Below are 12,918 nucleotides of genomic sequence, written 5' to 3'. Positions count from 1 at the left end.
ATATAAAATGAATATAATTAATTAGATCAATTAAAATAGAAATGAATGGAGGAACACCGTATATATACATATATAGGTGTGAATAGACGTTTTCCACTTTGGTAAATCGAACACGATCGATCTAAACGATATATGTTGAGTTAGAAAGAGAGTTTGAGAGTTTGAGTGAGTGTGAGAAGCATGTTCTGTGTTTGGAGTATTTGTCAACGCGAAAGGTGCGTGCAAACGATAGTAATCGAGCGGTATTTAACGCTTTAGTCGACCATATCTAATCCCCCTATCGAAATAGAATAGAACGAACGTACCAACGTACGTACGTTGCTGACGTACTCGTAACCAAAGTACTCGAATTTCAAATTCCAAGTTTGTTTCTACACTTTTCCCGCCGTCAACACCATCGTTTAAAATAGAACCCCATATTCAACCTAAATCCCTCGACAGTCAAACTTCAACGTGAGGAATCCTTTGAAACGCACGGTCATGAATTTATTTGCTTTCTTTTTATACTTTATTTTTTATTTAAGTGAAAACTTCCTTAGAATGGGTGTAATTTAATAAAGATTTCAATAAATAATCTAGAATCAACTAGAACCCAGAAATTGGTGGTTTTTGTTTTTTTACTACGTTTATAATAGTTGTGACCACAATGTAAGTAAGACCCCTAGTATCGTTCCACTTTGCAGTTCACTTGACATATAAAACGCAAGTTGTATTTATAGGGCCCAGTAAGGGAAAATAATTGAGCAAATCTGATTTAAAAAGTCATAAGTTTCAACCTCGTCATAATTATTTCTGATACATCGAGGTTAAAAATAACTAGAAATATTAAACGAAGTCAAATAAGAAAGTAAAAGAGAAGTTGAAAAAATAAATGTATAAAAGAAAAAGGAAAAGAAAAAAAAATATGAGATCTCAAGAAGGTTCGCGTAAAAAGGGTTTACTTTAACGAGAAAGCTATGCGCGTGCAGCTTTACTATAATATTCTTAGTATATATTTTATCCTAGTGGTAAAACTTAAAAGAGGTAAATTCCCAAGAGAGTAAAAACGCTTTTGAAAACGATTAAACTCGAAATAGGAGAGAAAGAGAGAGAGAGAGAGAGAGATGAGGTTAGGGTGAGTTGGAGGAGGAGCAGCAGTTTGCGAAAACGAATTTAAAAGTTACTAACGTTTAAACACTCCTTCTTTTACAAAATGGCCGAAATATACAAGAGAAAGAAGAAAAAGAAGAATAGTCTTTGTGGTTGAAACCTTAGAACTTTTCCTTTCTATTTGCAAGTAAGAAAGCAAGCAAACAACCAAGTAAATTTTCTTTCTCTTTCTCTTTGTATTTCCCTATCAAAAATTGAAGATAAAACGAGACGAGGAAACAAACAAACAAACAAACAAAAAGAAAGGTAAAAGAAGAAGAAGAAGAAGAGTTAACAAAATGGCCTAGGTGAGAATGGTCATCGGAAATAAAAAAAAAATAAAAAGAAAAGTACTACGAGACAAAGATAAATAATAAATAAAAGGGAAGGTTAAAACAAAGACGTATATGGATGAGGATTCCTTCTCTTTCGTTTGTTACCTTCCTACCTACCACGTAGAAGAAAATAACCAACCGAAAAAGGGACGTGGAAAAATATAGGAAGGGTGGAAAAGTGTTGAGCCAACCATTGGACCGTTTTAACGATGGCGTACCCGTTTCTCTCCCCCTTTTCTTCTCCTCCATCTTTTTTATTTTTTCTTCATTCTTCATTTTCTTTTTTTCTTCCTATATATACACACACACATATATACAGTTGGGAATAACATACATGCATATACATGATTCCCACATTGCGTATACCCCCTCATCTCCCTCACCCAGACAGACATTGGTTTACGGAACTTGCATCAAGCAACTCTCCCCACCCTGTCTGTCCTCCCTTTTCCAGGTCTGCTGCCCTTCGTTTGTATAGAGAACCCACCGAGGAGAGAAAGAGTACATTATGTAAGCTCGTGTAAAGCCATCGTGCGTTAAACGAAATCCCTCCCCATAGTGTATACCCGACGGACGATGAAAATCCCGCCTTTTCACCATTCACTGTACTATACCATATAACCTCCCCCTACTCTCCTCTACACCTACTACCTTTTCTACTTTTTAACTCTTTCTTCTTTATTTCTATGTGTGTGTGTGTTTTTTTTTTTTTTTTTTTTTTTTTTTTAATTGAAAATACCAATGTCTCGTGTTCAATGAAAAGAATCAATTTAGCCAATGCATGCATTTATTCGGTCAATAAATCAATAAATTACTCAGCTCGTGAGGTTGCTGTCTAAAAATCAGGATATACAGGATATGATCCTGATATTTATATTAAGATTAGTTTAATTCATATCATATATATTTATATATTATAAAAATAAAGAGAAGAAGATTTTATTTTGAAGAAAAATATCATATGACATAAATGATAACGAAATTGTGGTCTAACGTTGAGTATACCAAATCTGTTCAAAAAGCATTATAATATGCAAAAGAGGACCAACTAAGTACAGTAGAGGGATCCCTTATAACGCAGTACCTCAAATCCCTATTATACAGATTTTACCTTATATGAATTCTATTTTTATAAAAGGGAGAAAAGAGATTTTAATTGTGAAATTATTTATTTATTATATTTTGCAACATATTCTAATTAATGGAATGTTCATTTTTTATTTTATTAAAATACTGTAAAACAAAATAACATGTACATTTTGTAGAAAATATTGTGTAAAAATTAAACATGTACAATTATTCATTTACATACTTTTCTGCTTTCTTCTTTTTATTTATTTTTTATTTAATAGAACATTTCAAAATGATTTCAAGATAAACATCGTTTAGTTGAAAATTTCTAAATTAAAATCTACATTTTTTACATATTCTCCATTATTTCAAAACTAGAACCAAAAACAAAACAAAACCAAACAAAAAAGAAAAAGAAAAAAATTAGGGTTACGGTGGGTAATTAATTGGATAATTTTGACTTGTAAAAAAAGAAAGAAAAAAAAATAGAAACTAAGAGAAAGAACAAAAAAACAAGAATAAGTAGAATTATACAAAAAAAAAAAAACCAAAAAATAAAAAAAGAAGATGCTTTTTAAGTTGACAAAGGTTTCTGTTTTTGAACGCATTGTTAACGCCACAAGAGGGCAATCGTTTTTCTCATTCTCTTCTTTCATGCTTTCTCCACTACTTAAAATATATATACACATATCTCTTTCTCTCTTTTTACCCCCAATCCTTCTTTATTTCTCTATACATACACACAAACGCAAACACCTATATATATATACATTTACTATTTTCCACTACTTAAAATAAATACACATATCTCTTTCTCTCTTTTACTCTCAATCCTTCTTTCTTTTTACATATATATACATACATACATACATACAAACACATACACACCCATATATATATATATATATATATATATATATACATTTACTACGTGCTGTGTTATTCGAGAGAAAGGTGTAGTCCTGTTAAAGGATATACACACTCTTATCGCTTACACTTCGTGCCCAGAATAAATCCTTCTCTATATGCACACACAAACACATACACACATATGCCCACCACATACCTATATACAAACTTGGATATACATATATATATATTTAAACTTAGATATGTACATAAGTTCCAAGGGTTGGAAATTGGAATTTAAATCTAACGCGTGAGCAAAGAGAAAGATAGAAAGATAGAAATTCTCCAAATCGTTTCCGATTAGAGATAACTTTATCCGCTTTTGTGTGTTTCTTCATTGCTATATGTATATATATGTATATTTGGATATGTACACATACATATGTTTACATAGATATTTGTACATAGATATGTGTGCATAGATATTATATATAGATGTGTGTATTTAGATTGTAATAGTTTAGAAAGTTAACTAAATTCGCAAATTGTGCGAAAACCACAAGGGGGTTAGCTATGATAACGTTCCAATCTCTTCCTTCTAACTACCCCCTTACACCCCTATACACACCCCCGTTCAAACGAAACTTTCTTAACCTTTGCGAAACGCATTCTCTCGCGTTTAACGAAGACATCGAATTGTTCTAAACAAGTATTGAATTAATAAGTTTTTTTATTTACATTATAACGAATTATTAATATTTTAATAATTTAATAATAATAATAATAATATTATTATTTTAAAATTTATTAATTATAATTAATATTAATTAATATAATATTACAATTTTTAATATTATCTTTAATTGATTAGATTTTAAATGTAGTTATCTTGAAAATTTTAGATTATCTTTTTCTAAGGGATGTTTTGTTCACACATTTTAGGATGTTAGATAATTATTTTGTAAAAAGTTTATTTGTAAATCAGTCACACACGCACACACACACACACAACACAAAACTCATAGTCATTGACTACTTAATAATTTTATATTCGAAATATTTTATAATACGAATCTTTTTATTTTTTTTTTTTTTTTTTTAATAAATTTATTATTTAATTGTATTGATTTGAATGAATTTAAAATTCTTAAATTTTAATATTATCATTTTTAAACTAATCATCTTTTTATAGTTTATGTATTTCCAAGTATAAATTTAATATTTAATTATGTTATAAAATTTAAATTGACTAAATATATATACGAAATGTTGATTTTTAAGATAAAACACATTTAAATACGAGATCTTTTTATTATATTATGTAAAGAGAGAGAGAGAGAGAGAGAGAGAGAGGGGTAGAGAAAGGAGAGAGAGACACTTCAAAAGAAAATTAAATTCTAGGAGAGATACGTATACCTCGTTCGTGTCTCTAAGAATTTTCTAACGTTGGCTCGTTCTCGAAATATTTCGCAATATATAATCGAAGAAGAAAAATCGTATCACGTCAAAAGTTATCAATGTCTTGGAAAATCTTTGATAAATAAATCGAATTATTTCTTTCCCTTGCCTTCTATCTTACAATCCTCTAAGAGAACAAAGTAAAGGATTATTTATTTTAAACATCCAAAATCTAATAATTAATCTAATAATAAATATAATGTATCATAAATAATAAAAGATAATATATAAAAACTAAAGAATAATTTATTCTTATAAAAAAAAAAACGTAATAAATATAATAATAATAATAATAAATATTATGTCAACCGTAGCTCATTAAAAAAAAAAAAAATCCCCTTTGAAAAATAATTATTCAACGTAGTAGAAGTACATCATAGTAGATCGAATATCAATTTCAACCCTTATATCATTTTATAATCGTAGTTATTAAAATATTTCAAAGTTTATGCTTTGTCATTTTTATTTTTTATTTTTTCCTTTTTTTAATCTTGGAAAATGATGAGCAAAAAAATATATATCGAGCAAATTATTAAAAAAAGAAAAAAAAAGAAAGAAATAAAGCAAGAAGACAAGGGGTGGGAATGAGGAATAAAAAAGAAGAAGAAGAAGAAAAAGAAGAAGAGGATAATGAAGACAAAAAATATAATCTTTGAAGGTTGGTACGAGAAAAAAAAAATACAAAAAAATCCCACCCACGTCTAGCCGGTTAATATCGAAAGAGTATCTCTCTCTTTCTCTCTCTCTTTCTTGTTAGTTGATTTTTCGAAATAGGGGGTGCATCAGAGAGAGAGAAAGAGAGAGAAAGAGAAAGGGGTAGAGAGATGCGTGGCTTGCGCACTTTGCTTTTAGCAGGGACCTTTTAACCTATAATCTCGTCGACGTGTATATCGATTTATATACAGGGTGGGTCGATATTTAAAGGGGGGTTAGTTGGTTGCATTTATGTGTCGAACTAACCCTTTTTCACTTTACTTTTATCGTCAACGTTTAATATTTAATTTTATTTTTTTTTTTTTTTTTTTTTATTGTTTTTTTTAATCTTTTATTTCCTACCTTTTTTTCTTAATTTCTTTTAATTTCATATTTAATTTGAAATAATTCATTATAGATCGATCAATTATTAAGTAATAATATACATAATAATAATTTATGAAATATATATTTAATAATTAATTTATTAAAACACAATTTTATATTTGGTTTTTTTTTTATGTTAATTTGTACAATTCGAAGTTTATATTTATAATATTATTTTATAATTAGATGTTTCATTTCTTGAAAAATAAACACTATCTCGTGAAGTTTATTGAATAAATAATTAATTAAAAAGATTGAGTTGAAATATGAACTTTAATATATTAAAATATCAAAGTTTAAATGTGTAATTAAATAATTTTAAATTAAAAGTAAACTTTGTATAGTTTTTTTTTTCATTTTTTTTTCTTTTTTCATAAAAAATGTCAAAAATTTCCTAAAACATAACTTTAAAAAAGTTTTAACCTTTACTATCACGTTACATTTTATATATAATATATATATATATATATATATATATATATATATATACATTGATTATAACGTTATATACATTCCTTCTTTCAATTTATATATTACATGTCCTATATACATAACTACAGTCTCTCTGACATGATCGAAGTATACAGTAACTTTTTTTCAACGAAACATTTATGATTCGTCAATTTGTAAAGAGTTATTTCAAATTTTCAACTATTATCTATAATATAATTGTTCCTTAAATTTCAAAGATCAGAATTTATTTCAATAAAAAAAAAAAACCACATACTGTGATCAAAAAGTAAAATTACTTTAATTTCAACGAAAGTTACTTTAAATAACAAACGTTTTTTTTTTTTTTTTTTAGCATATCGATATACACAACCAACCATTTGTTTTTTTTTTTTTTATTTTTTTATTTAAATTTAATCATGTTATTTTCCAATAACAATATTTGTTCAATCATAAACAGCTAATAAAATTAATAAAACAAATTAATAAAAAAAAATTAATTAACTTATTTAATAAAAATTAATGAACAAATAAATAAAATTAACAAAATTTCTAAAAGAATTTTCTCTTCGAACACTTTATATTATTTTAAATTCTAAATCGTAAATTTGTATATGTCAATTTTATCAAATAAATTATTAATAGTATTTTTATATTTATTATTTGCTTAATTAATTATTACTATGATAAACTGTTATTTATTTTTTTATTAAACTATATATATAATACTAATTATTAATTAATTATTTGAACTATTAATTTGATTTTAATCATATTATGGATTGATGAACAAATTTCTAAAAATAATTTCATTGAAACATTTAATTATATTTATTTAAATTGATCAAACGTTTGATATTATTTGATATCAAAATTTATTATTTAGATCACCCTGTATAATATACAACTAACATGTGAAAATACAAGCACCAATTCAAAGTTTGAACTTGTTATTTCTCATTTCACGTTGAAAGCAAAACACACACACAGAGAAAGAGAGAGAGAGAGAAAGAGAAAGAGAGAGAGAGTGGCAATTTCTATTCGGATGCTTTTGAAATTTCACTTTGTTAAAGATAAAGACACGTAACATCCGTTGAAATTTATTTCATTGTTCTTATTCTTGTTACTGTATCCATGTTTCAACGATTGTCTATCATGAAAATAACCTATTTCTAATGTTTTCTCTTCTCTATTTCACTTTGATTTAAGTTTATACCTTTGATGCAATTAATTAGTAAGTTTCAACGTGAACATACATAAAGGTATTTAAAGATTTGTATATTTACAGTCAAAGATGATATACACAATATTGTATTAAATTATCAACTAAAAAGTTTGTTATTCCTTATACATTATATTCAAATAAAATAATACAATATTTTAATAAAAAAAAAGAGAATTATTTAATATCGATGATAGTATGATTCAAATGTTGAGTTATTCATTTAGGATGTTTCACGTTAAAATCGTTTTGATTGATTTAGTATCGATGCACCGATGCACCGATGCACCGATGCACCGATGCATTTCTCAATTACTTTTCTTTTTTTTTTTAACGAATTTTCAATATTAACAATTATTTATGATATATACATATAAATAAAATAAAATCAAATAAAATAATAGAAAATAACAGAAAACTCAATTTTAATTTTGATTTTACGATAGAAAATAAATTCTATTATAATTATTAACAATTTATTATTTTAAAAACAAAACATATATAGTATAATATACAAATATGTATAGGTACAATATATAAATTTATATTATATTATTTACAATTATTTATAAAATAATTTATTTATTTTTATTTATATTTAATTTATTATTATTATTATTATTATTATTATTATTATTATTATTATTATTATTATTATTATTATTATTATATATATATAATTATAAAATTTAATTATTATAAAATTAATTTATATTATATTATATTATGTAAAATTAAATTATTTATATATATATATATATATATATATATAAATAAAATAAAATCAAATAAAATAATATAATAATAATATTATAATATATAATATTTAAATATTATTCATATATTTAAAAAGTAATTTATAAAATAATATAATTTATAATCAAACCACATGATATTATAATCAATATAAATATAAATATAAATATATATATATATATGAGTACCTATAAAAAACTCGGTGCTAAAAATTCCACTGATTTATTGGTCAAGCTAATATGCATATATTGATTTATTATTATAATTTAAAAAAGAAAAAAGAAAAAAAAACTAACACACAACTTCAGTCCACCCTGTATTTAGCCATCAATCTGCATTAATTTATCTTCTCTCTTTCTCTCCCTCATTCTAATTTCTCTTGATATGCATTGACAATTTTTAACGATAAATTAACAAACGTGCTCTCTAAATAAGAGTTAGCAACGTGTAAGAAAAAAAAAAAGAAAAATAACAAAATAAAAGAATGATATAATTTAAACATTTGTAATGTGAAGATTTTTCTTTACCTAATTTATTTATAATTTTAACATGTAACACGTTTCCATTTATTATTTATACACACAAACATACACGATTCCATTTATTTATGCACACGTTAATATTATTGAATACTTTGCATTACTATAAAAAAAAAAAATAATAATAATAATAATAAAATAAAATAAAATACAAGAACAAACAAACAAACAAACAAAAAACTAATCAATGGTGTGCATGGGGGATCCTAAAAAAAAAAAACGTCGTTTCACCGATAAGAACAACTTTTTCGCGAAATAAAATAAAAAAAAAAAAAAACTAAGGACAAGAATTAAAAGAGAAAAAAAGCAAAAACAAAAATAAAGTAGAAAAAGCGCGAGTTTTTTTTCCCATGGTGGAATATAAAATTTACGATAGCGATTGGCTGTTAGAGATGCGATTTGGATTAGAACTCTAGCTGAGAATTAACGTTCGTAGGACGCCATAAAACGAGACCATCAGAGGCACCCCTTCACCCTTCTACTCTCCCTTTCCTCCCTTACTTCTCTCTTCAACCCCTTCAACCCTTCATCCCCTCAAATACTTGATCCTTGCTAGGGGAAATTGGAGGTGGCCTGAGTTGAGATAAACGAGGCATTTCTTTTTTTTTGTTTTTTTATTTTATTTTGTTTGTTAAGACGAATTGAAGAAAGAAAATAACCAAAAAAAAAAAAAAAAGAAAGAAAAATACTCGTGGGGTTGGATGGGTAACTTTTAAATCTTTATCTTCCTTTTCTTTTTTTTTGTTTTTTACAAGAACTTACCCCCTTTTTCTCTTTGTTGCTTTTCATTAAAAAATTCGTTAAATTGTTCTTTTTCTTACCATTAAAATATTTTTTTTTTTTATTGTTTTTAAAAATCCTTTTCATCTAGTTTTTCTTTTTTAATTCTTTTTTTTCCTTTTTCTATTATTTTCTTTTCTTTTACTTTTCATAACTGTTCGCTGAACAAATTGATTGTCTTTACAAAAGAAAAATAAACGAACTGAGAGAAAAAAACGAGTGAGATATATAATATAAAAAAAGAAAGAAAATAACAAACAAACAAACGAATAGAAAAAAAAAAAGGTTTCTCATATAAGAAAAAAAAAAAAGGGTTGAAGGTAAAATAATTTTTATACAATTTTTGACAAACAATTTAATTCTGAATAAATTATATAATAAATTTACCCCATTGACTGCCAACTACGAGATATCTCGTAGTATTATGTATTGCAATTGTAGATTAAGGGGACCTTCTACTCTGAGCACCTAAAAAAAAGGCTATTTTCGCGAATTTTTTCCAAGATAACTATAAAAGATATCGATCTAAAAGTTGTTGGGTTTGTTAAATTGAGTCTTAAACTATATAAATGAATTTTTATTTTTTCATTTTAATTAATTTTTTATTGCAAAAACAGTAGTATAAAAAAACACCTTAAAACTTTAGTGCTTTGGTAGCTCCATCAGAACTTGAGAATAGCTTACCTGAAACATAAAAGTAATGGTAGTTATTATCGGCCCATTAATGGCAATTATTATCGGCCCATTAATGGCAATTATTATCGGCCCATTAATGGCAATTATTATCGGCCCATTAATGGCATTTATTATCGGCCCATTACCGGCATTTATTATCGGCCCATTACCGGCATTTATTATCGGCCCATTACCGGCATTTATTATCGGCCCATTACCGGCATTTATTATCGGCCCATTACCGGCATTTATTATCGGCCCATTACCGGCATTTATTATCGGCCCATTACCGGCATTTATTATCGGCCCATTACCGGCATTTATTATCGGCCCATTACCGGCATTTATTATCGGCCCATTACCGGCATTTATTATCGGCCCATTACCGGCATTTATTATCGGCCCATTACCGGCAATTATTATCGGCCCATTACCGGCAATTATTATCGGCCCATTACCGGCAATTATTATCGGCCCATTACCGGCATTTATTATCGGCCCATTACCGGCATTTATTATCGGCCCATTACCGGCATTTATTATCGGCCCATTAATGGTAGTTGATCATTGGCCGATTAATGGGCCCAGCAATGGGCCACGTTTTATTCAAATTATTAGCCCATTAACATCATCATAATTTAATAATCTATATATCATCATCTTCAGACAGTTATATATTTCTCTATGTCTGATCCCCCGAAAAATATACCTGACAATACGAAGGATTATACAGATTACAATAAAAAAAACTGCTTGAATAAACAATGAAGGACAAAGGGATTGAACAAGATAAGAGTCGTCCGTGCGCGCCGAACGCTCAGGAAAGCGGTCCGAGGTAGTTACGTTCAGGCACCAAAAATGTAGTTAGAGACATCGGATCTTTTTGAAATTTTAACACAATATTTCTACATATATATACATTCGAAAAATGTAAAAAAAAAAAAAAAATTTTTTATAATTGCAAAGTAGAAGGTCCCCTTAATTACGAATGATTATTTGCGTTAAGAATTATTTAAAAAGTTGAAAAATAAAACATTTATATGGTGTAAAAAAAATTGAATTATTAATTATTGTAAATATCATTACATTATTATATCAGTAACTTAATATTATTATATTTTTACAAATTTAAGGCAAGACGCTCGCTCTAAATATGTCTGCCAGTCAATGGGTTTAAATTGATTTTCAATTTTTCTTTTTGTCTTTTTTTGTAATGTTTTAAAACGTTATTCTTTTTTTCTTGTTTTTTTTTTTTTTTTATTTATCGATTTGGATAAAATGAGAAAAGGGGATAGAAACATTTAATGAAAAGTAACGTTACCAAATGATAGTAGGGTAAGACTCTTAGGTTGGTAATCGTGCAAGACACATTCACCGATTTAAAATACGTAATATCTTTTCCGAATCGAATATACACTAAGCCTTTCACCACCACCATCACCAACACCATCACCTTTCAACATTTTTACGTTGCTTTTACCCCCTTTAGATATGTACACCACCCTACGAAAGTTCTACCAGAGGGGTAGAAAGAGTTCTACACCTCCTCCTCTTCCTCCTCCTTCTTTTGCACTTTCTTCCTTTTCTTGCAATTAAAGTGAGAGCGTTCCAAATGCATATTCTCTTTTCAAGTAATTGTCCTATCTTTCTTTTTCTAATTTTTCCTTGTTTTTTTTTTTTTTTTTTTTTTTCATTTATTTTTATTTTCATTTATGAGTATGAAAAAAAGAAGGGGGGGAAAAAAAGAACATTTCTATCTTATCTGCTTTTTCTTTTTCTTTTTTTTTTAATGTAAAAGTGCATTCGATATTGGCATAATTTTATATTATTGTTTTTATATTATTTGTGGAAACATACACGTATATAACTAGTATGTATATATATATATATATATATAGTAGAGTATACTTGTATTTTGCAGCAATTTTATTTGCAATAATCACTAATGCAAAATTGCAAAAAAAAACAAATATCACATAATATAAATTATATAATAAATAATAATATATTATTATTTAAGTTTATGCAAGGAATAAATTCTTGCGAGAGAATGTACATCCTATCCTTATATATTGAAGTAATAGTGAATCTCGTTACGAAGGATTTTAAATATCTAATACTATCGCATAATCCTATCAATATCAGACTATTTCTTTTGATCTCAAGTACATATAATAATATATTATATATTACATATATTTGTGGAAATAAAATTTTCTAACGTTCAGCAAGAGATTAGTTATGAAATGAAAACCATTTATTTTAGATTTGAAACAACCAGTATATATTACATCTATGTAATACATATATATATACTGTTAAATACATTTATGCATGTATATACATTCGATCTCATTATCCTTTGAAATCACAAATTACATGTCGCCGTAGGGCAACTATGTGTGTGTCCCCCTTTATTAATATCCGAAGTCTGACAAAGGTAACTTAATATTCGCTTATAAACGTAGTAAAGCACTACCACTTTAACAACAACACAAGGACTATGACGACGTATATCGATAAAGCATCTTCAATGTCTTGATTTCCGGTTAACAAAACAATCATTGAGAAATCA

This window comes from Polistes dominula, unplaced genomic scaffold, assembly GCF_049000335.1.
Source record: "Polistes dominula isolate Pdom_NZ unplaced genomic scaffold, Pdom_raw_medaka contig_11, whole genome shotgun sequence".
Classification (NCBI taxonomy): Eukaryota; Metazoa; Arthropoda; class Insecta; order Hymenoptera; family Vespidae; genus Polistes; species Polistes dominula.
Note: the sequence above shows the minus strand (reverse complement) of the source record.